Below are 25443 nucleotides of genomic sequence, written 5' to 3'. Positions count from 1 at the left end.
TCAAACAGTGACAAACTTAAACATGACATTAAATGGTTCAAAAAAGGTAGCAGGCGCTCCTCTCCAGAAAGAACATGGCAGGATAACCTGTTCTGAGATGAGAGTTTGCAGCACACGCTTTTTGCTCACTGTACCTTTCACAGATGGGAAATATCCATCAGTCTGTGTCCCGCCCAGCACCGAAATACTATGGCAATTCCTCTCTGAATAAGAGTACCAACAGCAACCCCATACACTTTTGTGAAGCTGTGCCTCTCTGAGCAGAGAGAGCAGGGAGTCCACGTCTGGTTGTCCCCAGGTAACTCGGGGTGACCAATGCAAATGGATATTTCCCATCTGGGAAAATTACAGCGAGCAAAAAGCAGACGGCTACGAACTCTCAAAGTGGTAAATAACCACTAACAGGTGATCATGCCGTGTTCTTTCAAGAGAGGGGCGCCTGCTACCTTGTTTTGTATTTATGACATTAAATGGGTTTGAGAATGTATATAAAGTTGGAGTATAACGCACATAACTGTTTAAAGGAGAACGGGTCAGTTATACAATTAGCAGGCTTCAAAAAAGTACCACCAACCAACTAGTGATAATTTAATTTTCGCTAGTAAGAAAGCACATGTGCTATGTGGATAATTGAGCAGGTAGGGGACCACGCCTGGGTAGTAGCTAGCAACTTGAAATTACACGGATTGACAACATGTTTTAGAGTGTAAGTAAAATTTTGTAGCATACTATACATATAGCCACTTGTTCCACAGCAGTAGCTCCCGTTTAATGAGTGATGGGCAATATCCTTTAGCTCCTGCTCATCAAGTCCTTATTTCGACCCATGGAAGTGCATATTCAAATTGCAGGGAAAAAAGCAAAATGGAAGCACATAAGCAATATATAATAGGAAAGGATTCAACCAGGCCCCGAAGTGTGCACTCACCAGACGGTAGCAATACTTGGCGAGTAAAAAGTGTGTATTGTGCACACGTGGAGAACGTAGGGGGCAGATGACTTTACGCCTGGTTAGGATGAAGTTGAAACCTCAATGTATGTCCCCTTAAATCTGTTATCATATCCCCAAGATCACACCAAGCTTTTGGCCCCTTTTCCTCTATCTAGTTGGTTCCCTCAGCGAAACAATCCTCTCCCCATCTAACCACTAAAGTACAACAAGCCAAAGAGTACCATCCCAATATTGACAGGCATCATTTGCGATTCCTACCAGCAGCCCCAGGCCCACGACGAGCTTTGGCCAAATTCAAAACCCCCAACCAAAATAAAAAAATCGATGGCCAGTGGCTCACCCATGGGCTGAAAAATTAGGCACTCAACCAGTAGACCGGGCCCTCGCTATGCAGGGTCATCTCGCTCGCACCGGCCTTCATTAAGGGGTGCAAAGTTTGCAACAACATATAAGTACAACCAAGCCGATTTACATAGTTTACAAATCACCTAAAGCAGACGAAATTTCAGACTACACTTTAAACACTTCAAAAACAAATAACGCTCAAGAAATATCGCATGTGAAGATAAACACGCCCAAAACATTTACAAGATGCTATCATGCATTGCAAATCATTCACTTAGACGACCGATAGTCTTGACAAATATTTACAAAATCTAAGCAAGCGTCCCAAGAAATGCTTCTGTAGTAGTTGCAACAAAACATCTACGCAGAAAGATTTCTAAAACGTAAAGTGGTAAAACAGAAACAAACAAACACGCAAAAGCGCGCGGGGGGGGGGGGGGGGGGGTAAGGTCATAATGAAAACAATGCGGCGCAGCGTAACCATGAAATATGTTTTGAGTAAAGTGTTAGTTTTGAAACAAGCCTTGGGCGATAGTTTTAATTATGCGTAGGTGATATGTCTCCAAAAGGACTAGCGCCAACATCAAACGTCATTCCCAATGCTAAAACAAAAAGCAAGCAAAACAGCGAACTCTGCTTTTGCCGTGGGGAATTTGGTGATTTCTGCTAAGATATCGCAAATTAACGAAGGGTAACGATCTGGAAAAAGTGGAATACTATATGTGCACACTTCCCTTTAGAGCAACTTAAAAATCAAAGAGTCCGTGGCATTGTGAAGCACGCAGTATACAGAAACGATCAGGAAGGAAAAATGCAGGGGAGTTCCATCGGTGTCATGAGGGCTACACACTCACCACAGAACACAAAATGTCATACAGAAAGAACTGATATACACCTTTTATTGTAAACTTTATTGGCGAGTTGTATGAAATTAAAGAGGCACCTGCGGAAGCAATCAAGTAACGTTAATTCTATAACCACATTGCAAACTGTAAACAGACTTTCGTGTCTCAAATAGAAATGTATTAACAGCATGGAATCGGGGAACGGATGCATGGCTTTGCGTGCGGGATTATCCACATTAACCATTTCATTGCCATCAGAGCAAGAACACAAACTGCCGATCAATTAAAATGTGGGCACACGAGACGGCGGGGCTCGGGCAATAGATAAGAGAAAGAGAAGGTGGAAGCTGAGAGGGGGGGGGGGCGTGTTCTGCTGTACCTTGTCAGGGTCCGCGGTGCCCAATAAGCAAGGTCGGGGGTATTTAACAGCAAGTCGTATGTACTGTGAAAATTATGTCAATCGTATACGATTGATATGTTGTAGACTGCATAAGAGTAACACCGTGGCTTGTGCCATTACGAATACATGAGATGGGCAACTAATGTCTAAAATACATGGGTGGGCTCATTTTTGGAAAATATATTTCAACTAATATAGCGCTAGAGAAATTGCATACTCGGTGTAAAAATCGGTGCTCGGGCACAACCCCATTCCTATGGGGGCTTAGGGAGACACGATATTAAACAGGCGTTATTCTTGTGTGGATGTAGTTCTAACGGGTAGGGTCTGATCACGATACCGGGGTACAACGCAGACAGCTGCATATATTGCGTAAAATGGAGGCGAGTGTGTCTCTAATGGCGGAGCGGCGGGGGCTCACTGAACGTCCCTTTTGTTTACGGTACAGACGGGGTAAAACGGGTGGCGGCATGCGGTGTAGGAAGTTGAGCGAGGGCAGAGCATTTTCCTACGAGACGGAGAAGTTATAGTCAAGAGTTTATTAAAATAAAAGCAGGGGTGGGGGCATTTTTGGGAGGCACGGAGAACTCTCCCATTTTCAGTGGAGGGGGGGGTGGGAGAAAAAGGGGATTTTCGGTGCCGAGGGAGTAATGAACACTTCAGAAAGCCCGAGGCAGTTCTTTATTCATCAACGTGTGCGAAAGTAAGGGGGTACACATTCGTAAATATTTTGCTGCCCCCACCCCTCGCTGTTACACGGAGGTGGGGGCAACTATAATCCTTTGTTGCGCCGGGATTCGGGCGACGGGGTCTCGACGGCCTCTGTCTCCTCTACAAGCAGGCAAGGCCCGGCAGGTTGGAGAGGATAGGTGTCCCCACCCGCCTCGGCATCCCTCCGCTCTGGCTGTTCAGCTCGCTTACCAGTCTGTCTCGAAGCTGCGTCGTCACTGCTGTCGTCCGCTCCCAGGATCTCGCTGGAGTTTTATCCTCTCTCTTCCCCCACGTAACACACCGCGTCAAACTACACCTCGGCCGCGTCACTCGGCGGCAGCACACACAACAGCCTGGGCGCGACGACGAGCCTCTCCGACGGACTGAGCGACGCGGCCTCCACAGCGCCACAGTCAGCCAAAGGGACGCACTGAGTTTGCGCAGGAAGGAAAGGGCGCCCAGACGGGAACGGCCGAGCTGAGCCGAACGCACGATTCCGATCAACGCTGCTGAGGGCTCATGAGGGCAGGAGCTTGCCGACCGTCTCTCCCGTCGCTGTAGGGACGGAGCCCCGTCCTCACGGCTCTCTGAAGTGGTAGTCCCTTTTTTTTTTAGGTTTGATTATAGCAGAGTTCTACTATGCAGAGGGCACTTGGTGTCAATTAGCTTTTCTGTGTTGGCTGCGTACAAAGAGAGAAGTGACACATCTCTCGTATATTGTCCGCCATTTTGTAGAAGCTGATGCAACTGTAAACTATGTAAACACTATTCAAATGTTGCATCTAAGAACTTATTTTGTTTCTAGCTGCTTGATACGTTCTTTGTTCTAGTTTTATAATGTAATACAGTGTTATTAAATTCTAACATACTTTTTGAACCCCTAGTTTTTAAACTACTAGACTTGTGGGCACCAAGCACTTTATGGCACTCTAAAGTGTATTTTCAGGGCCAGTTATGACTGGGGAACGCATAAAAAAAGAGATGAATCTGTTACAAATGTGTTGCTAGTGTGAAAGCAACATGTAAGATCAAAAAATTGTAAACATTGAGCAGCTCTTTCAGGTAATTAGGGGGCTATGCGGGTGCGCTACCAGAAAAGGTGCATACAATACAGATTTTCCATACTAACTTAACAGAAATTCGTGATTCTATTTAAGACACAGAGGCGAAGGATAATGCTCAACTCTTCACTTCTCGAGCAGCATTCTTAAAACAAACATAAGCACACATTCAAGGAAAAAACGACAACTTCCATGACAACACAGTATTTTTGTAGTTTGAACTTGATAGGCTGCTTAGCCCCATGTGATACATCCAGCCAATCATGCTCCTTAGCTGCCTTGAGCATCCCAGACTGATTTCCTCTTCTTTCTTTTGCTGCCTCTGCAATTAACGAACTATGCGCTCATGCTGTGCCTGGTGTTGTGCCCTATGGTCGCCCACAGACCACCTTTGAAATTGTGTTGTGCCCTATGGTCGCCTACAGACCACCTTGAAATTGTGTTGTGCCCTATGGTCGCCTACAGACCACCTTTGAAATTGTGTTGTGCCCTATGGTCGCTAACACAGACCACCTTTGAAATTGTGTAGTGCCCTATGGTCGCCTACAGACCACCTTTGAAGTTGTGTTGTGCCCTATGGTCGCCCACAGACCACCTTTGAAGTTGTGTTGTGCCCTATGGTCGCCCACAGACCACCTTTGAAATTGTGTTGTGCCCTATGGTCGCCTACAGACCACCTTTGAAGTTGTGTGTTGAGTCCCCCCACTTACAGCACCACCAAGTACACAATCATGCCCTTAGCGTCCTGCAAGCTCACCACTGCCGCCACCACGCTGCTCACCCTCCTCTCCACACTCACTACTCTCAAACTCTACCCTCCCATCCATCCCCTCACCCACACTCCACCCAGCCCACTCTCCTGCCACAAGCATCTCGCTATTAAGGATATCAAACCTACCATGACAGATCGTACACCCTGTGTAGTAACTCTGCACAGACTAGAAAGACTTAGAGCGCGCACACAGACCCCAGAACTTAGCACACTAGCCCTTCCCACTGAATTCAGAAACTATAGACTGAGTTCCCGCACCACCTCCACACGCTGCCCCCGCACAGAATACCCACACACCCACAGTCCACCACCCACTAACCTAGCCACACCCTGCAATACCACCTCACAAAACATACCAGACACGACCATCACTCACACCTCCACAAGCAAACATCACACACCTCACATCAAATGCGCCCTCCTCAATGTCCGATCACTCCCAGCTCATGCCTCTGATATTCATGACATTATAACCAGTAATAACATTGACCTGTTAGCCATCACCGAAACATGGTTACATGAAGCATCAGGCCCTGCCGTCACACTTGCACTACCACCGGGCTTCTCCATACTCAGACAAGATAGGCCAGATCGAATAGGAGGCGGAGTAGCCCTCATCTACAAAGAGAACCTACAGCTCCGACCTGTCAGTCACCCCTCGACCAACAACTCTGACCTCTTATCGGCCAAACTCACATTGTCACCCAACAGCACCATCAACATTCACCTACTATACCGCCCCCCAGGCAACTTCCCAGACTCACAGGACAACATCTTACACATCCTTAGCAACAATATCAAAAGCTACACCAAAACCATTCTACTAGGGGACCTCAACCTCGGATTTAATGATCCCAAGGACAAATCTGCAGCCACCCTCACCAAGGAACTCAATGACCTGGGCTTCATCCAAAAAGTAGAAAGTCCTACTCACATCAAAGGCCGCATACTTGACTGGATCGCAGACCATAACTGCCTCTCCTCACCTCCAACTCCTCACTGCCCTGGACTGACCACAACTGCATAGAGTTCTCTATTCCTATCACCAAAAACCTTAAGACTCCGACCCCTGCCAGCGCTGCACAAGTCAGAAGCTCTAAAAAACTCAGAGGAGAACCTACGCCCATACCTCAATACCCCAGTGTTAGCCCCCCCATTCGCTAGCGACCCCAATATCCTAGCAGACATCTACAAAGATGTCCTCACCAAAGCTATCAATGCAATAGCGCCACTTGAATGGAAAAAAGAGAAGAAATCCTTACACGCCAACTCCTGGTTTACCGAAGAACTACACTCAATGCGATCCCACAAAAGGGCAGCACTAAAAAACTGGCAATCTGACCCCTGCACTAATACCAAAAACATATTCAATTTAATCTCCCACCAATACAAGAGAGCCATCTCCAATGCCAAAGCCAACGCCTTCAACACTCGTATCGCCAATGCCAAGTCACAATCCAAAGAGATTTTTGCAATCTTCAATGAGCTCATCTCCCCCCCTAATACTCCAGATGAAATAATCAAAGATGAAGCGTGGTGTACCAGCATTCAAGCTGCCATGCTTCACAAAATTGACCTTCTCCAAAAGAAAATCAAAGACCACTGCAAAGCACTTCCTCACCAGACAGGAACCAAACCGACCAACACCCCACCCACTGCCTCCAAGCCCACCATACCTGACTTCTCCTTCAGAGATGTCACGGAAACAGAAGTTATCAACCTTCTAATAAACCTCAAACCCTCCCCATGCAAAGGCGACATTTGCCCACCTAAACTAGTCAAAGACTGCGCAGACTGCCTTGCGCCGCTCCTCACGGCATTCATCAATGCGTCCTTCAAAACAGGCATCATCCCAGCCAACCTCAAAGAGGCTTGGGTCCGGCCTCTCCTAAAAAAAACGACTCTTGGCCCCTCACAACCCAACAACTATAGACCAATAACCACTGTGCCATTCTTGCTGAAACTACTGGACAAAGCCGCACACTGCCAAATCCAACACTTTCTGGAAACCCACTCCATCCTCGGGACGAGGCAATCGGGCTTCCGGAAAGGACATGGCACAGAAACAGCCCTGGTAGATCTGAAGAGCCAGATCACCCAAATCATGGACAAAGGCAAGCCGGCTCTTCTGCTTCTTCTAGATCTCTCAGCCGCGTTTGATCTGGTTGATCACAAGATTCTCACTTCCCACCTCACGCACTCAGCTAACTTCTCCAAAGAAGCAGCCGCCTGGATCACTTCCTTCCTCGAAGGTAGGGCCATGAAAGTCTTCTCGGGCATCGGCAACGCCACTCCCACGACAATCCACTGCGGGGTCCCACAAGGTTCCTGCACTGCACCTACACTCTATAACTTGTTCACCAAGCCACTCTTTGACAAACTTGACTCATACGGCATCACCTACACGAACTACGCGGACGACACACAAGTACTTCTACCCCTCTCAGGCTCATACAACGAAGACGCAAAGGCACTCCACTCTATCTACTCCATCATCAAGGCATGGATGGCAATTAATGGCCTCTGCCTCAATGGTGACAAGACTGAAATCTTGATACTAGGTCAACAAAACACCTTAGACAAACTGGACAAACTGTACTCTAACTTCTCCATTGACAACTCCATCATCCCCGTGTCCACAGCCGTCAAGACACTGGGAGTATACCTTGACTCTTCGCTATCAATGACTAGACAAGTCAGCGCAATCACTTCCGCATCCGCACACACCACCAAACTTATAAACGCCATCAAGCCCTACCTCTCTAAACCTAACTGCCTCTCCATAGCGAGGGCAACCATTGGAGCCAAACTGGACTACTGCAATGCTCTCCTAGCAGGCACATCAGCCAAAAACATAAATAGACTACAAATCACACAGAACAACGCTCTCCGGGCCGCTCTTAGTATCCCAAGAAGAGAGCATATCACCCAGGCCAGGCTCTCAGCCCAATGGCTCCCAGTCAAAGAACGGATCACCCTCAAAATCCTCACCCTCACTCACAAATGCCTCTCCTTCTCCGCCCCGTCCTATCTTTCAGATACCATCCTCAAACCTTCCTCCACACGTCCCACTAGGACGCAATACGCCAACCTACTCTGCACCCCACGCATCAAAAAAGCCAAAGCCGGAGGTCTAGGTTTTCCCTACATTGCAGCACAGACATGGAACGCTCTCCCCTCAGACATCCGAACGGAAAACTCACTTACCATCTTTCGCAGGAAACTGAAAACCTCGTTCCTTGCAAAATAATTAGCAAACTCTCAGGAAGCCATGTAAATATACTGCCTTGCTATTGTATATATTTCCTATGTAACTTATGTACTGCTTGTAACTACGGTTTCCTTTGCAACTAAGATGTCTGTAACAAGCGCCACGATGCTTCTGGGCTGATGTGCGCTCAACAAATTTGAATAAATAAATAAATAAACTGGTAGATGCTGCAACTTTTAACTGCTGCCCCATTTGATGCTTCAGGAACACGATGGCTTGATTTCTGTGCCTGCAGGGAAACTTAATAAAGGCAATGGTAAAGAGGGGAAGCAAGTTACAGGGTTGGCAATTGCTGGTCTAGCTGGTCGGGCACTCCTGCCTAGTCCGATCATGCATTCTGCCCATACACTCATTCATACCTCGCAGTTGCTTAGGCGGGATAATCCTTCACCTGTGTCTTTAATGGAATCATGACTTTATTTTACGGTAGTATGGAAAATCTATTCTATGTCCAAACCGAAGGCTTAGATTATGCTAGTTTAAAGCTTACTTACCCAGACACCTGGTCTAGTGACCTAAAATAAACATTCTTAAAAACGGACTTGTTCGACCAATGTGCCACTTTTATAATGTCTTCCACAAGGCGTTTAGAAGCCGTGTCTCTCCCGGCGGCCTAAAGTGCTCCATCATGGCTTCGTAAGCTGTTAAGCATCTGACTGAACAAAGCTTAGGTTGCTCTGGAAATGCTGGGTATGACGCTGATCTAATCCTTGTCTTAGTTCTTCTAATGTAAAAGGTCACTCCTGACGGGAAAAGGATCTCTTGTCGACTTCTAGAGCTCTAACGTCTGAAGTTAAGAAATAAGGCATAGCAAAGTTGTGAGTTTGGCTGAGTGTGCTTTCCTTGAAAGGACTTCGTTTTTCGGCCAGGCCTGAAACAGCCTGAGGACTACGTTAATGTCCCAGGAGCATCGGAGGTGATGTCTCCGGCCTTGGGTACCTGCGACACCTTGGCTGGGCTGCGTTATAGAATTCCCCTCCGGGAAGGGGTGTGGACCCTGCCGGGGCTCCATGGAACTGCCGCTGGGCTTGGGGATGGTAGACCCACATGGCAAATGAATGCCCATGGCTGGGGACATCACCCCTAACCGTCCTGGAGTTCTGGCTGGGCTGCGTTACAGCTTTTCCCTCTGGGGAGGGATTGACACATTGCCAGGCCTACCTGGTGGGGAAACACTGTAACGCAGCCCAGTCAGAACTCCAGGACGGTTAAGGGTTATGTCTCCGGCCTTGGTCATTTGTTTCCCATGTGGGTCTACCGGTCCCAAGCACTGGGGCCATCCCAGGGAGACCCGGCAGGGTCCCTGTCCTTTCCCGGAGGGAAAAGCTGTAACGCAGGCCAGCCACAGTTCCAGGAAGGTGGGGGGGGTGATGTCCCTGGCCTTGGGTGGCTGTCTCCCATGTGGGTTGACCGTCCCCAAGCCCCTTGGTGGTTCCAGGGGGCGCCAGCAGGGATCCCTGTCCTTTTCCGCAGGAAGAAGCTCTAACACATGCCAGCCAGAGCTCCAGGAAGGTGGGGGTGATGTCCCTGGCCTTGGGCGGCTGTCTCCCATGTGGCTTGACCACCCCCAAGCCCAGTGGTAGTTTTGGGGAGCCCCCGGCAGGGTCTTCATTCCTACACAGAGGGAAAATCTTTAACGCAGCCCAGCCAGAGGTGCAGCCTGGGATGGGGACAGTCAACCCACATGGGGGACAGCCGCCCAAGGACAGGGACATCACCCCCAACAAATCCTGAAGCGCAGGCTGGGCTGCGTTACAGAATTTCCCTCGGGGAAGGAATGGGGACCCTGCTGGGGCTCCCTGGGACAGCCGCTGCACATGGGGATGGTCGCCCCAGGCCAGGGACATTACAACAAGGCCGAAACATGCTTGTGGTCTCGTGCAGAAGGGATGTGACCTAGCAGTTTGGGCTGGAGTGCCCCTTTTGGGGTGGGACCAAGCCTGATTTGCATATGGTCTTTTCCCTTCTGTAATGGCTTGGTAGGCGAAGAACGATGGTCTGGAGGGTTGGCCAGAGCAATGCCAGTGGTTAAGATTAATTCTAAACCTTCCAGCCATCACCTCTTTGTTTATGCCAGGGACATTACACCCTGACTATCCTGGAATTCTGGCTGGCCTTCATTACAGCTTCTACCTCCGGGAAAGGCTGGGGACCCTCCTGGGACTCCCTGGGAGTGCTGCTGTGCTTGGGACTGGTCAACCCACATGGGAGATGGGTGCCCAAGGCTGGGGACATCACCCCCAACCATCCTGGAGCTCTGGCTTGCCTGCATTACAGAATCTCCCCCCGGGAAAGGATGGGAAGGGACTGCCGCTGTGCTTGGGGATAGTCAACCCATATGGGAGACAGCCGCCCAAGGCCAGGGACATCACCCTGGCCATCCTGTAGCTCCGGCTGGCCTGTGCTACAGCATTTCCCCACCAGGGAGCACCGGCAGTGTATCAATACCTCCCTGAAGGGAAAAGCTGTAACGCAGCCCAGCCAGAACTCCAGAATGGTTGGAGGTGATGCCTGGCCTTGGGTATCCGTCTCCCATGTGGGTGTACTGTCCCCAAGCACAGCAGCAGTTTCAGGCAGCCCCAACAAGGGCCACATCCGTTCTCCGAGGAAAATTGTGACATAGCCCAGCCAGAGGTCCAGGATGGTCAGGGCGATGTCCCCAGCCTTGGCCACCCATCTCCCATGTGGGTCGATCATACCAAGCACAGCGGCACTCCCAGCGAGCCCTGGCAGCGCCCTGACCTTTCCCAGAGGGAGAAGCTGTAACATAGGCCAACCAGAGCTCCAGGATAGTCGTGGGTAATGTGCCCGGCCTTGGGCAGCTGTCTTCATTAGGGGACCAGCATACCCAAGTGCAGCGGCTGTCACAGGGAGCCCCGGCATGGTCCCCACCCGTTCTCCAAGGGAAATTCTGTAACGCAGCCCAGCCAGCGCTCCAGGATTTGTCGGGGGTGATGTCCCTGGCCTTGGGCAGTAGTCTCCCATGTGGGTTGACCGTCCGCAAGCCCAGGCTGCACCTCCGGCTGGGCTGCATTATAGATTTTCATTCCGGGAGGAATGGGGTCCCTGCTGGGGCACCCTGGAACTGCCACTGGACTTGGGGACGGTCGACCCACATAGGAGACAGGCGCAGGAGGCATCACCTGCGACCATCACAGTGTTCTGTCTGGCCTGCGTTACAGCTTTTCCCTCCAGGAAAATACTGGGACCCTGCCCAGGGACCTTTTCAAGAAGGCTTCCTTCCAGGGTTTGATGAAGGTGACGAGAATAGTTGGTCCCACTATTCTAATGGGTCAAAGTGTCTTCCCAGACCTTCTAGTTCGATCAGATGCAGAGGGGTCCAGTGGGACAACATCGGGCTCAGGGTGCCAAACCTTCCAGCGGGTCACCAGCGGTTCCTCGACCCAGCTTCTTAGTTTCAGGACGCTTGGATTCTATCCTAGGTTCAGTGAGAACTCAAGAGATCGACCTGGCATGGGTGTTTGGAGCCCTCTCTTATTCAGAATCTCCTTCGCGCCAAAACGAAGAGGACCCAATGGGAGATCTGCTCACATACAGGCACACCATACTTGGACCAATCATGCACCACTGTGGTCCCAGTCATTCACAGCACACCACACTGTGGCACCCAGGATGTGATTGCAACTAGACAGTCCAGACCACATCCTGGGGGCGCACAACAAGGTATGCAGAAGTCCGCGAAAGCTTGGCGTTTCGTGAGAGAATGCATGCCCAAATAAGGATCGGCTCGACCTGGGGAAGGTGAAGGGGCAAGATGGCCAAAGGACAGGACAAAGAACCTCATGGCATAGCCATTTTGGAGCCAGGACACCTTTCTGTGGCAACCATGGTAAATGCGGTTTGCATGGCAAGAAAGGGTTAAAAATACATGAAAAGATAAGTTGCCATCAACCCTGTCCAAGGCACATCTGCGCTTCTCCTAAAAAAAAATCCTTCGAGGGTGTCTAGGGCCTTTGGAAATTACAGAAAGACCCAAGTGCACTGTACTCTAAGGTACATTGTGCACTTGTAACATGTTACAGAAACGTTGCAACATTGGAAAGGACTAAGGGAAACAAAGTCTCCCAGTACTGACTGTCTTTAAGGGCATGTCAGTTTCCCACAACAAAGTGAGCGAAAAGCCCAGGGGAGTGCAGCTGAAGGCTGTGCTCCACTGGCAAAACCAGACTAAGGTGTTTAAACAGCAGAAAAAAGTTGGGGGGTCCGCAACTGGAGGGAAAACTTCACATAATGGGAATCTTTCCTAACACTCGCCCTTCCTAGACCAAGGACGGGGAATTAATCCACCCCTGGATGATTCTCATGTTCAGGTTGGTTAAACATTCTGGACAACCCAACAGCATTGCTATTTTGGACACCTGGCCAATGCTCAATGGTGAAGTCAAAACCTTGGAGGCTTATGGACCACCTGAGCAACTTTGGATTCTCTTCCTTCATGTTCATTAGCCACTTTAAGTGCTTATGGTCAGTTTGCACAGTGAAGTGGGTCCAATAGAGGTAGGGCCTCAACGTCCCTAGGGCCCACACAACAGAGAAACATTCTTTCTCTACTGTGGATTACCTGAGCTCTCTCTCCTTAAGATGGCAACTAATTAATCCAATAGGGTGTTCCTTATCCTTCTCATCTGCTTGTGATAGTACAGCTCCTATCCCAGCGTCGGAGGCATCTGTCTGCATAATAAAAGGTCTTTGATAATCAAGGGCCCTGAGAACAGGGGCCTGGCACAAGGAATCTTTTAAGGCATTGAAGGCGTTCCCACACTCTTCAGACCGAGTTACCTTCTTGGGTTTCTTAGGAGTGGTGAGAGCAGTCAGAGGGGCAGCTATTGTGCCATAGTCGGCCATTACATTTCTGTAGTACCCAGTGAGTCCTAAAAAGGCCCTCACCTGGGTTTGTGTAGTCGGGGTAGGCCAGTCTTGTACTGCTTGTACTTTACTGGGTAGAGGCTGTATCCTTCCTCCTACTTCATGTCCAAGGTAGACCACTGAACCTCGTCCAATCTGGCACTTGCTGGCCTTTATGGTCAATTCGGCTTTGTGAGAGGCCTGAAACATAATCCTACAGTGTTTCACAGGATCCACCCAGGTGGCACTGAAAACTACTATATCATCCAGATATGCAAGATTAATTCATCCAACCCATTAAGGACATGATTCACAATGCTCTGGAAAGTGGCAGGGACATTCTTCAACCCAAAAGGCATTACCCTGAACTGGTAAAGACCCACTGTTGTTTAGAAAGCTGTCTTCTTAGCATGTTCTGCAATGGCTATTTGCCAATAGCCTGCAGTGAGGTAAAATGTGTTGGGGTATTTGGAGACACCCAAAGTATCCACCAGTTCATCTGTTCTAGGCAAGGGGCATGCATCTGTCTTGGTGATAGCATTCAGAGCCCTGTAATCCACATAGAACCTCAACTCGGAGGTTCCTGCATTTGGAACCAACACCACTTTGCTGGACCAAGGACTACTAGAGGGTTCAATCACCCCAAGATCCAACGTTTTGTTGACCTCTGTCTTAATGTAAAACCTTATTTTGTCTGACATTCTGTATCCCCTACTTTTAGTAAGTACACTATCTTCTGTGTCAATGTCTTGTTTGCACCAAGGTGTCAAACCAGGAGCTTGTGAAAACAAGGAAGAAAACTGTCCCAGCTAACTTTTCACCTTATCTTGTTTATCAGAAGTCAGGTGAGGGGCCACTTTGTCACCCTCAATGGAGCTGCCTGAAGGACTGCCCTAGAACAGTCTGACTCCTCCTCCTCAACATCTAAATCCAGCAGCAGTGCATCTATTTCAACTCCTGGGATAAAAGCCTTCAGTCTATTTACATGGAACACTTTTGGAGCCTGACCAGCCCTTCCAAGGTCCACTAAATAGTTGACCTCACCCAGTGACTCAACCACTGTGTAAGGGCCTGACCATTTGTCCTGTATAGCTTGAGGCCTTATAGGATTCATGATAGGACTTGGTGACCTGGTGTGGAGTTGATGAGGGCAGCTTTCTGGTCATACCAATGTTTCACCAGAGCTTGCTGCCCTTACTCAATCTTCAGCTTCTCACTAGCCAGACCCCTCAGGAGTACCATTCTTTTTCTGAGTCCTAGCACATAATCTACTACATTGGTAGTGACGGCGGGAGTAGGCATCTCCCACCCCTCCTTGACTATTGCCAAGGGTCCCCTCACAGGGTCACCAAAAAGAAGCTTGAATGGGTGAAAACCAACACCCTCCTCAGGGACCTCACTATAGGCAAATGGTAAGCATGGTAATAGAAGACCCCATGTTCTTCTTTGGGCTCTTGCAGAGCCCCAATCATGCTCTTAAGGGTCCTGTTAAACCGCTCAACTAGACCATTGGTTTGTCGGTGGTATGCGGATGAAAACCTATAGGTGACGCCACATTCCTTCCACGTGGCCTGCATATACTTGGACGTAAAGTTGCTGTCCCTATCCGACACAACTTCTTTAGGGAAGCCAACCCTAGTAAATATGCCAAGTAAAGCTTTTGCAACTGACTTGGCAGTCACAGTCTTCAATGGGAGGGCCTCAGGATATCTGGTGGCATGGTCGATCAGCACCAGGATAAACCTATTGCCTGAGGATGTTTGGGTGTCAATGGGACCAACAATGTCAATCCCTATCCTCTCAAATAGTACCCCACAACTGGGAGTGGTAACAGTGGAGCTTGGACTGTTGTGCCACTTTTCCCAGGTAACTGGCACGTAGCACAACTCCTGCAATGGCTTTCTACTTGTAACCCCATCTTGGGCCAGTGGAAGTGCATGGATAACCGTTGCTTGGTTCTCTTGATGCCAAGGTGACCAGCAAGGGGGACTTCATGCGCCAACTGTAAGAGGAAGGGTCTTACAGCAAGGGGAACCACCAACCTCCTATGATCTCCTTCTGTAGACTCTGTAGTCTCACTCTAGAGAAGCCCACATTCCCAATAAATCCTGTGCTTCCCAGACTCTGTAGTCTCACTCAAGAGGAGCCCACCTTCCCAATAAATCCTGTGCTTCCCGGGAGGTTCACCCTCAAGCTGGGAGCAGGCCTGTCTCCTTAGGCCTTCCAAAGATGGGCACCCACGTTGGCCCTTACTGAACTCAACCCTGTCAGGACCACCTTCCACGAACAAACTCTGCAGTTCAGGATGGTCATTGGGATTGAGGATTTCAGGCAACACCTCTTCCTCGTCAGGTTCAGGTGTTTGAGCAACTACCTCCACCTCAGTGGTAGGTGAGTTAGGAGGAATATTTTCTTTCCCGCTTGTCTTTTCTGACTCCTTTAGCTTTGGGTTTCCCCTTTGGCTTGGGCTGGGCATTGGACTTGGCCAATGCAGCCCTGGTTTGTGACCTTGTGCAGGGTCTCTCTGCTGTGTCACCCACAAGCCCTAAAACGCTGAGATCATTCCCCAGCAGGACCTTACCTGGGACTTGCCTCTGAATGCTCACTGGAATCCTGACTACTGTACCTTTTTTATAGTAAGCTGTACAGGCATAACTGGGAACTTGAAAGGGGGGCCATCGGCCAACTTAGTGGGCAACAGAGGAGCTCTGGCAAATTCCTCTGGGTCTACAAAGGTAGAATCCACTACCGTTCTGCTGCACCCACTATCCGTAAGGGCAGGCGCGTCGGCTCCATTGATCAGCACACTGTCTTTAAAATAGTGCTTGGTATTATAGGGAATTCTAGCATAAGCCTATGAGAGTTTAGGCTCCCAGGAACCCAGAGAAACTAAAACTGCTTCAGATTCTATCCCACCGCGGATGGAGTTTGAAGAGAAGTATGCGCCTGTGATCTCTTCCTCCTCATAAGAGGAGAAGGCCAGATTCGCAGAGTGGACCCCCAAGGTTATGACTTTACACCTGGGGCCCCCCTTCACATGGTCACTTGCTCCACAAGCCACACAAGATCCACTGGGTCTTGGGTCATAGGGAGGCTTACTGTAACCAGAGTTCTGTTTGGGAGGATAACTTGCACTACCCTGTACATTTTCCTGTGACTTACCCTTACATTTCTTTTTGTGGCTCTTTTGTGAGTAAGTTTTATCAGACCCTCCACCGTCTTTATCTTTGGACTTTTTCCCCTCCTCCTGCTTAACAGGATGAGTCTTGTCCGTAAGGGACACTCTATGTGGCACCCACAAATCTGCTGCTATGGCCAGCATCTTAGGATCTAACTCCTTTTAATCTGCCAAATGCTGCTTGAGCTCAGGGGAACAAGATGCAAAAATATGTTCAAGCACGACAAGACATATCATACCATCAAAGCTAGAGACGTTATAGCCTTCAACCCAACCAGTCAAATTCTTTAAAGAATCTGTCACATATGACACCCATATTTGTGTACTCTCTAAACCTCTTCAAGTATTGGGCAGGAGTCTTCCCAAACTTTAAGATGAGAATTTGCTTTAACATTGCAAAATCTACTCTTTCATGTTTTGACCCCTCCATAATAGCACTGCAGCCAGAATGGGGTAGTCTGCTGAGAAACAACCATGCAATTTTATCAGCATTTACAACCTCTTGAACCTCACATGCGTACTCAAATGTATTCAGCCAGTCCATAATGTCGTTCTTCTCATCATACACACTGAGCAGATCTTTAGGAAATCTTGGATGAGAGGAAGACCCAGACCCATGTCCAGATCCCTTGGATCCATTTGAAACTTGAAGCTTGGCCAGTTCCAACTGGTGATCCCTGTCCTGTTTTTCTTTCTGCCTGCTCTATCTTTAGCCTAGCCATGTGAAATTCAAGCTCCTTCTGCTTAAACAGCAGTTCTTGTTTCTTGAATTCCAACATGGCATCAGCATCAGAACTGGCAGAGGAACCTTGGGACAATGCATTCTCTCTGTCATCCTGGACACCATGAATGAGGGCAGCGACAGAACTGTCAGTGGACGCAGCTGCACCTCCTTCTGCACTCTAATCAGATGTTATGGCATTAAGTTGCACTTCTTGCCATTCCATGATTCTTTGATTCATTTCCAATTTTGTATGTTGAGCAGGCAAGCCTCTCTCAGTACACATCATTTTTAGTGTTTCAGATTTTGAAGCATTTAAGGTTATATTGGTAATTGTTTCCATTATTCTAGATGGGTCTATGGCCTTTACAGTTATTCCTACTAGGTCACTGTGTCCTGGGTAGGGGTAACCGGAAAGGCCTTCACTAGTGTGCAACACTGGATACCTTCAGTCCTATCCCACAGCTGTACACCAATTTGTTAAGATGTATTTCTGAACTCACACCTGGTGGGCAGAGGTTCAGAAGGCCAGCCCAGTTTCTTGGAACAGGGTAACCTTCTGGACAAGACAGACCAATGAAGGTAGCATTGGCGGTGGTCAAGACTAGGTCTCAGGAGGGGTGAGGGTGACTGAAAGACCTCAATGAGCACACAGAGTAAAGGACACTTGCAAATTGCTCCCAGTCAGGTGTGTGTATATATATATATATATATATATATATATATATATATATATATATATATATATATATACAAATACATTTATTCAGGGCCTTTGAGTTGCAACACAGTAGTTATCAACAATAATACTTTTAAACCAACACAATCCTACTAGAATACATATATACAATTACCAGTGACCTAAAGGGTTACATGCACAGAATGGGTCCACAACCTGCAAGGGAAGGAAACAATCAGTACAAATTATCTTTAGGCTGTTCTGCAAAGTTCAATACCTAAATGAAAGGCAGTCCAATCCCTACTATGAGAGGAACCTAGTGCTCAAATGTACTTTCAGGTGCTGGTGCACATGACAGCGCAGGAAGGCGAAAACGGTGTCTCTTGTAGGGTCTGTAGCGCTCAGGAAGGTGGGTGAGGTGATGCAGAATAAGTTCCCACTATTCGTGGAGGGCCTCCCCAAAAGGGCAGAACAGGTTCCAGGAGTTGGAAATGGTTTGATAGCTTAGGCTATCTGTGGAAAGGAGAGTGGCCCTCAGGGGACACTCGTGCGTAAAAGGAGTTGGATGTGCTAGGAGCTACTGGTAAGGGTTGCAAGTATCCACCGACCCCTGACGCACTCCAAACGTCATCAGTCGAGTCCACTTCGGTTGCAGGTTCAAATACGGCAGTTGTGCGGCTCTGCGGCTTTCAGCAGCGAAGTTTCAGCATTGATTCTCAAATGGGAAAGTGGCGATTTCTCCACTCCTGGTGGATGGATAAGGCCAGTTTCACTGTAACAGGCTTCATGGCACAGGGGGTCACAGCAGCATGGCACCTGCGAAGTTCATCACCACAGCTGGGTGACGCAGTAACCGCGTGCACTACGGTTCGGGCGCTCTCTCTTTACTTCAGACCTGGGAATCTCAAGTGTATGAAATTCGGTGTGAGAGTGCCGTGAACAAAGAGCTAGCGATGTACCAAGTTTCGAGGGTCTCCATGAAATGGCGGCAGCTGTGTCGGAGCAAAGGTTCTGCGCAAGCTGGCCATCCCACTGGTTGACCCAGGGACACTTCCGAGAAGGCTTACTTGCAGGGTTTGATGAAGGTGCCGAGAATAGTTGGTCCCACTATTCTACTTGGTGGAAGCGTCTTCGCAGACCTTCTAATTTGATCAGATGCAGAGGGGTCCAGCGGGACAACAGCGTGCTCAGGGTGCCAAACCTTCCAGCGGGTCACCAGCGGTTTCTCGACTCAGCTTCTTAGTTTCAGGATGCTTGGATCCTATCCTAGGTTCAGTGAGAACTCAAGAGATCGACCTGGCATGGGGGTTTGGAGCCCTCTCTTATCCAGAATCTCCTTCGCACCAAAACGAAGAGGACCCAAAGGGAGATCTGCTCACATACAGGCACACCATAAATGGACCAATCACGGAGCATGGTGGTTCCAGTAATTCACAGCACACCAGACTCTCTGGCACCCAGGATGTGGATTGCAACTAGACAGTCCAGCCCACATCCTGGGGGCGCGCACACACAAGGCATGCAGAAGTCTTCGAAAGTTTGGCGTTTCGCAGGAGAATGCATGCCCAAATAAGGACTGACCCTGGTCGGCTCGATTTTGGGAAGGTGAAAGGGCAAGATGGCCAAAGGACAGAAAACCCACCTCGTGGCATGGCCATTTTGGAGCCAGGCCACCTTTCTGTACCAACCATGGTAAACGCAGTTTGCATGGCAAGAAAGGGTTAAAAAATACATGAAAAGATAAGCTGCCACCAGCCCTGTCCAAGGCACACCTGCACTTCTCCTAAAAAATCCTTTATGGGTGTCTTGGGCCTTTGGAAATGACAGGAAGACCCAAGTGCACTGTACTGTAAGGTACATTGTGCACTTGTAACATTTTGCAGAAAAGTTGCAACATTGGAAAGGACTAAGGGAAACAGAAGTCTACCAGTACTGACTGTCTTTAAAGGCATGCAATGTTCCCCATAGCAAAGTAAGCAAAAATCCGAGGGGATTGCAGCTGATGGCTGTGCTCTAATGGCAAAGTCAGACTAAGGTGTTTAAACGGCAGCAAAAAGTTGGGGGTACACAACTGGAGGGAAACCTTCACATAATGCAAATCTTTCCTAACAGGTGACAGCCACCCAAAGCCAGGGACATCACCCCTAACCATGCTGGAGTGCTAGCTGGGCTGTGTTGCTGAATTTTCCTCCTCTGGGAAGGAGACCCTGCCAGGGCTCCCTGGGACTGCCACTGTGCTTCTGAATGATCGACCCACAAGGGAATCTTGCGCCCAAGGCCGGGGACATCACCCCTGACCATCCTGGAGCCCTGGGTGGCCTGTCTTACAGCTTCTCCCCATCAGGTAGCCCCAGCAGTGTGTCGATACCTCCCCGGAGGGAAAATCTGTAACGCAGCCCAGTCAGAACTCTAGGACGTTTGGAGGTGATGTTCCCAGCCTTGGGCATCCGTCTCCCATGTGGGTCTACCGTCTCTAAGCACATCAGTAGTCCCAGGGAGCCCCAGCAGGGTCCCTATCTTTTCCTGGAAGGAGAAGCTGTACAGCAGGCCAGCGAGAGCTCCAGGATAGTCGGGGGTTAGGTCCCCGACCTTGGGCGGCTGTCTCCCTTGTGGGATGACCATCCCCAAGTGCAGCGGCAGCCTCATGGAGCACCGACAGGGTCCCCATCCCATCCCTTCACAGAGGGAAATTCTGTAATGCATTCCAGCTAGAGCTCCAGGATGGTCGGGGATGATGTCGCCGGCCTTGGGCGGCTGTTCCTTATGTGGGTTGACTGTCCACAAGCCCAGCAGCGGCTCCAGAGAGCCTCAGCAGGGTTCCCGTCCTTTCCCAGAGGGAGAAGCTGTAACGAAGACCAGCCAGAGTTACATGATGGTTGGGGTTCATGTCGCTGGCCTTGGGCACCTGTCTGCTACGTGGGTTGACCATCCCCAAGTGCAGCGGCAGTCCCAGGGAGCCCCGGCAGGGTCCCCATCCCTTCCCAGAGGGAAATTCTGTAATGCATCCCAGCTAGAGCTCCAGGATGCTCTGGGATGATGTTGCCGGCCTTGGGCTCCTGTCTGCCATGTGGGTTGACCATCCCCAAGTGCAGCTGCGGTCCCAGGGAGCTCCGGCAGGGTCCCCGTCCCTTCCCGGAAGTAAATTCTATAACGCAGCCCAGCCAGAGCTCCAGGATGGTTGGGGGGGATGTCCCAAGCCTTGGGCACCTGTCTCCCATGTGGGTCGATCAATGCCAAGCCCAGCCTGGAGCTCTGGCTGGGCTGCGTTACAGCCTTTCCCTCTGGGGAAGAATGGGGACCTTGCCGGTGTTCCCCCGGAACTGCCACTAGACTGTCCATTTGGGACGGTCGACCCACATGTGAGACAGGTGCCCAATGCCGGAGCCATCACCTCTGACCATCCTGGAATTCTGGCTGGCCTGTGTTACAGCTTTTCTCTCTGGAAAAGGATGGGGACCCTGCCGGGACTCCCTGGAACAGCTGCTGGGCTTGGGGATGGTATACCCACATGGCAAACAAATGCCCATGGCCGAGGACCTCACCCCTAACTGCCCTGGAGTTCTGGCTTGACTGCTTTACAGCTTTTCCCTCTGGGGAGGTATTGCCACACTGCCGGGGCTACCTGGTGGGGAAAAGCTGTAACGCAGCCCAGCCAGAACTCCAGGCTGGATACGTTACACACTCCAACGATGCCCCCCTTTCCAACAACACCTCCCTCGATCAAAACGGCATAGAAATGCTGGAGATTGAGGGAGGAACTTAGCTTCCATTTCACTGCTGCAGCCAGAAATGGCTGCAGTGGTGAAATTTACATTCATTGTCACATCAGCGCGATTTAAGCAAGCTGACGTGACACTGAAGGAAATCCAACCCCTGAGCCGTGAGGAGGAACCTCCTCCTCACATAGCCCAGGGGTTGGATTTAGAGTTTGTACCAAAAAGGATGAGGTATCTCGTCCATGGCCCTGGGAACGTAGTGCCAAGAACGAGATGCCTCATCCTTGGCACTAAAGGGGTTAAAGTTCTGAATAAGGGAACGGGCAGCTCAGTCAACGAAAAACAAGAAGCCTTGGCTTAGGGCCTAACTGATGAGAGATGGTAGGCTAATAAGGTAAGAAATGTAGTTGTCTGACGTTCGCCTGCATCTGGGTTTCGTTGCTTACGTGCTGCTAACGAGCCGAATGTCGAAGGTTGGAAGAGAGTGCCAACCATCATTAAGGCCTAAGTAATAGTGAACAATACATTGTTGGGGAAGCCTATCTGCTGCTGGTATTATTCTATTATCTGTATTTTATGTTGTTTTTTTTGTTTTTTTAATTTTAATTTTGTTTTATTTTAATAACCAGAACAAAACTCAGACTTTTATAAACCATGTACGTAACCAAATATGTCCGGATCCTGTCTGCAACCTCTCCCCCTCCCCAGCCTATCTGTTGCTTACTCTTAAAAGGTACATTGAGTGTTACACATTTCTGCAATCCACCTTCAAGTTGGTGCCACCACCCCTTTTCCTTTACTGTATGTCTCAAGGCCATCAGGCCCTGTACCATATACTTCCATGAGCTTAAATCTGTGTGCTCCCCCTGGCCACTGCGGGCTGCCACACTGCGGTTTCCATCATAGTCCATTTCTGGAGGTCTCCCCACCACTATACCTGGGCCGTCATGACTTTTCCACCCCATCGCTATCTTGCATTTTGCCAGAATGTACACCATATCCTTTCCGTTTAGTCACATGTCTCGCCCGGTTAGGGCGCGCAAACAGGCCGATCAGTCATACTTTAGGAGACCCTGTGTCCAATCCTTCTCCGCCTTGTCTAGGACCTGGGCTATGTCCTCCCAGTACTGCTGTATCTTACTACAGGCCCAAAACATGTGTACCAGATCAGCATTAATCTCTCCACATTTTGGACACTTCTGTTAGGCGGCTTTGTCGAATTTGGCTATTTTCCCCAGAGTTAAGTACGCACTGTGTGTTTATATACAATTGGATTAGCTGGAGCTTCGTAGACACTTTATGATAAATCAACACCCTGCCCCAAGCCGCATCCGTGATTTTCTCTTGACAGTCTGCCTCCCAGCGGAGCCTAGTTTGTTCCAGCATGTCTACGTCCCATGACATCAGTAGCTCATATACCCTTGACACGGCGTGTCCCCCCTCTGAAATATCATATAAAGTTTCCAGCTTGTCATCCTCCTGTAATCCCCTTCCCTTTCTGGCCATTTCTGCTTAACTATGGAAGTGAGAGAGGCATATATTATATGGTGTCCAGTCAAAAGGTCGAATGAAAAGGACCGTAATACAATTGGTTCGAGTCAAAGGGACCTAAAACAAAAAAAATCGAATGCTTTTTTTTTTAATGTATTTTTTTTTTGTTGCTTGGTATAGATAAAAATGGTTGTTTTTGGCCAAAAAAACAGGAGTTTGGAGGGCGGGGGGAACCCCCCATATAAAAAAAAAGTTAAATGTACATTCAATTTTTTTTGTTTTAGGTCCTTTTGACTCATTTCCGTCCTTTTGATTCAACCCTTTCACCTATAACCCATTGTTGTCTCCCATGCATGCCTGTCTCTAGTGACAATGTTCCAAAGTCCTTCAGTTTGCCCTTCTGTAGCATATCCCCCACTGTCACAACCCCCCATTGTTTCCCAATATTTCCTTACATTCAGTCTAACCTGGGAATCCTCTTTCAGTGTAACCAGTGGGATCTGGGCTGAGTAGGGTGTGTCATTCTGTACAAAAGAATCCCCCTCCGCCATATCATCTTCCCCAGTGTCAACAATAGTGGGGCTACTGGGGCCCGCTGCGCCCCTGTCCATTTCACCTTCTTTAGGAAGAATGGAGTGCAGGCCGACTGCAGCATGTGCATTTCCTGTGTCTGCACATCCGACAGCCAACTCGTGACAAACTGCAGTTGACACGCTAGGAAAAATGCCTCGAAATTGGGTACCCTGATGGCTCCTTGTTCATATGGCCTTTGCAATTTCATCAGCGCTACCCTGCATCTTGTATTGTGCCATAGAAACCTACGGCTTATTGTTTCACGTTTCCGGAAGAAACCTTTGGGTATGCTGTACGGAGTGTTGGTACTCCTGAGGCTCTTGCACTTTTTTACTATCATCTTCAACAATGCCACCTTACCCATCACCGAGAGTGGTAGTCTGCCCCAAAACATCACAGAGTTCTCAATTTTTTCCACCGCTCTTGCCGCGTTCCGCACATGTTCTACCTTAGGGTCAGTACTTTCAGTACTTGGTTCAGTGATTATAAAATGTCAAATTGTGTTCATTTTGAATGCATGTAATGAACATTGCTTTCTTTAAAGATATTTTGTCTAAATTAAATGTGCAAACCTTGAAAACCATATATTAGAACTACATCAGTGTGGTACTTTTTATGTAAATTAACAATTGATCATTCCAAATAGGATTTCTTTTTACTGTTATTTCTGATTACGGTCAGACAAAAGTGTGCCCTGTGTTTGCTCACCAGTTTTATGGTGGACCTTTTTTTCTTTCTATCAGTTACATAGGTCTTGTAGCCAAGACTCACATAGTAGCACCTAAATACACTACGAAATTAAGTAACATAACATACATACTTAGGAGCAACCTGTAATTGAACAAATTGGGAGTACACCTATACACCGAATGTTCGCTACCTTAGGGTCATGCCATATATCCACTCCCAGATATCTAAATAAGTCCATGTCCCACGCAATCAGTAATACCAGCAATTTCCTCCACCGTTTTCCCTATGTACTCAGCCAAGGGGAACAAGCTTGACATTTGTGCATTGATCGTGATTCCCGATATCTCGGTGTACCTCTCCAGCCCATCTAGAATATACTGCAAATTGACTTCCGGATGTTGTAAATATAGCAACGTATCATCTGCATATAATGAAATCAAGTTATCCATGCCTCCCACTTCGATGCCTGCCTCCCGGTATTCTACCCTGAGATACGCCGCCAACGGCTCCAGGGCCAATATAAACAACATTGTCGACCACGGGCAGCCATGTCTCGTTCCTTTCTCTAGCTGCCATTGGTCCGAGATGTGAGAGCCCATTTTAACCCTCGCTATTGGTTTGCTATATAAGAGCTGCACCCATCTTATGTAGGTTGGTACCATGCCGAACGTGCGCGGGACCGCAAGTATCCATGGCCACTTGACTGAGTCAAAGGCCTTGACTGCGTAAAACGAGGCCACCACATATGATTCGGAGCTGTGTTGGGTGCTATCTATAATGTGATGCAGTCTCCTCCGGTTACATGCAATGTTCCTATCCGGGACATATCCTGACTGGTCTGTGTGTATTAGCTTGCCTATCAATGGCTGTTAGCTAGCAGGGCTGTGAGTATCTTCCCATCCTGGTTCCGCAACAATAGGGGTCTATATGAGCCACATTTGGGGGACTTGTTCAGCTTCAATAATGGAACTATGACTGACCCCTGCAACGTGCTCTGCAACGCCCCTCCTTCTAGAGCTTCCGTCAGCATTGCCAGCAGTGGGGGCACCACTTTGCTTCAAATTCCTTATAGAATTCACTGGGTAGTTCATCCGTCCCAGGCACCTTACCCGTCAGTAACCCTCTGATGATGGTGGACACTAGATCTTCTTTAGCTATGGGGGCTTCTAGCT

At 48.9% G+C, this 25443-nt stretch overlaps 1 protein-coding gene across 2 annotated transcripts in view; it reads right to left on the bottom strand.

The window, feature by feature from the left end:
- The window catches only part of CREB1 (cAMP responsive element binding protein 1), a 379690-nt gene extending 376052 nt beyond the window's left edge, over positions 1-3638 (bottom strand). Inside the window, exon 1 of one of the 2 annotated variants that reach the window (XM_069615589.1) lies at positions 3464-3638. The gene's annotated coding sequence lies outside the window, so the exon portion shown is untranslated. The remainder of the gene's footprint in view (positions 1-3463) is intronic. The other variant, XM_069615588.1, reaches the window with a different exon arrangement.
- Between the last annotated feature and the right edge of the window lie 21805 nt (positions 3639-25443).

The sequence above is a fragment of the Ambystoma mexicanum genome, chromosome 9, assembly GCF_040938575.1.
Source record: "Ambystoma mexicanum isolate Mex_15411 chromosome 9, UKY_AmexF1_1, whole genome shotgun sequence".
Classification (NCBI taxonomy): Eukaryota; Metazoa; Chordata; class Amphibia; order Caudata; family Ambystomatidae; genus Ambystoma; species Ambystoma mexicanum.
The sequence above is the reverse complement of the archived record's forward strand: the minus strand, read 5'-3'. Positions and strand labels throughout refer to the sequence as shown.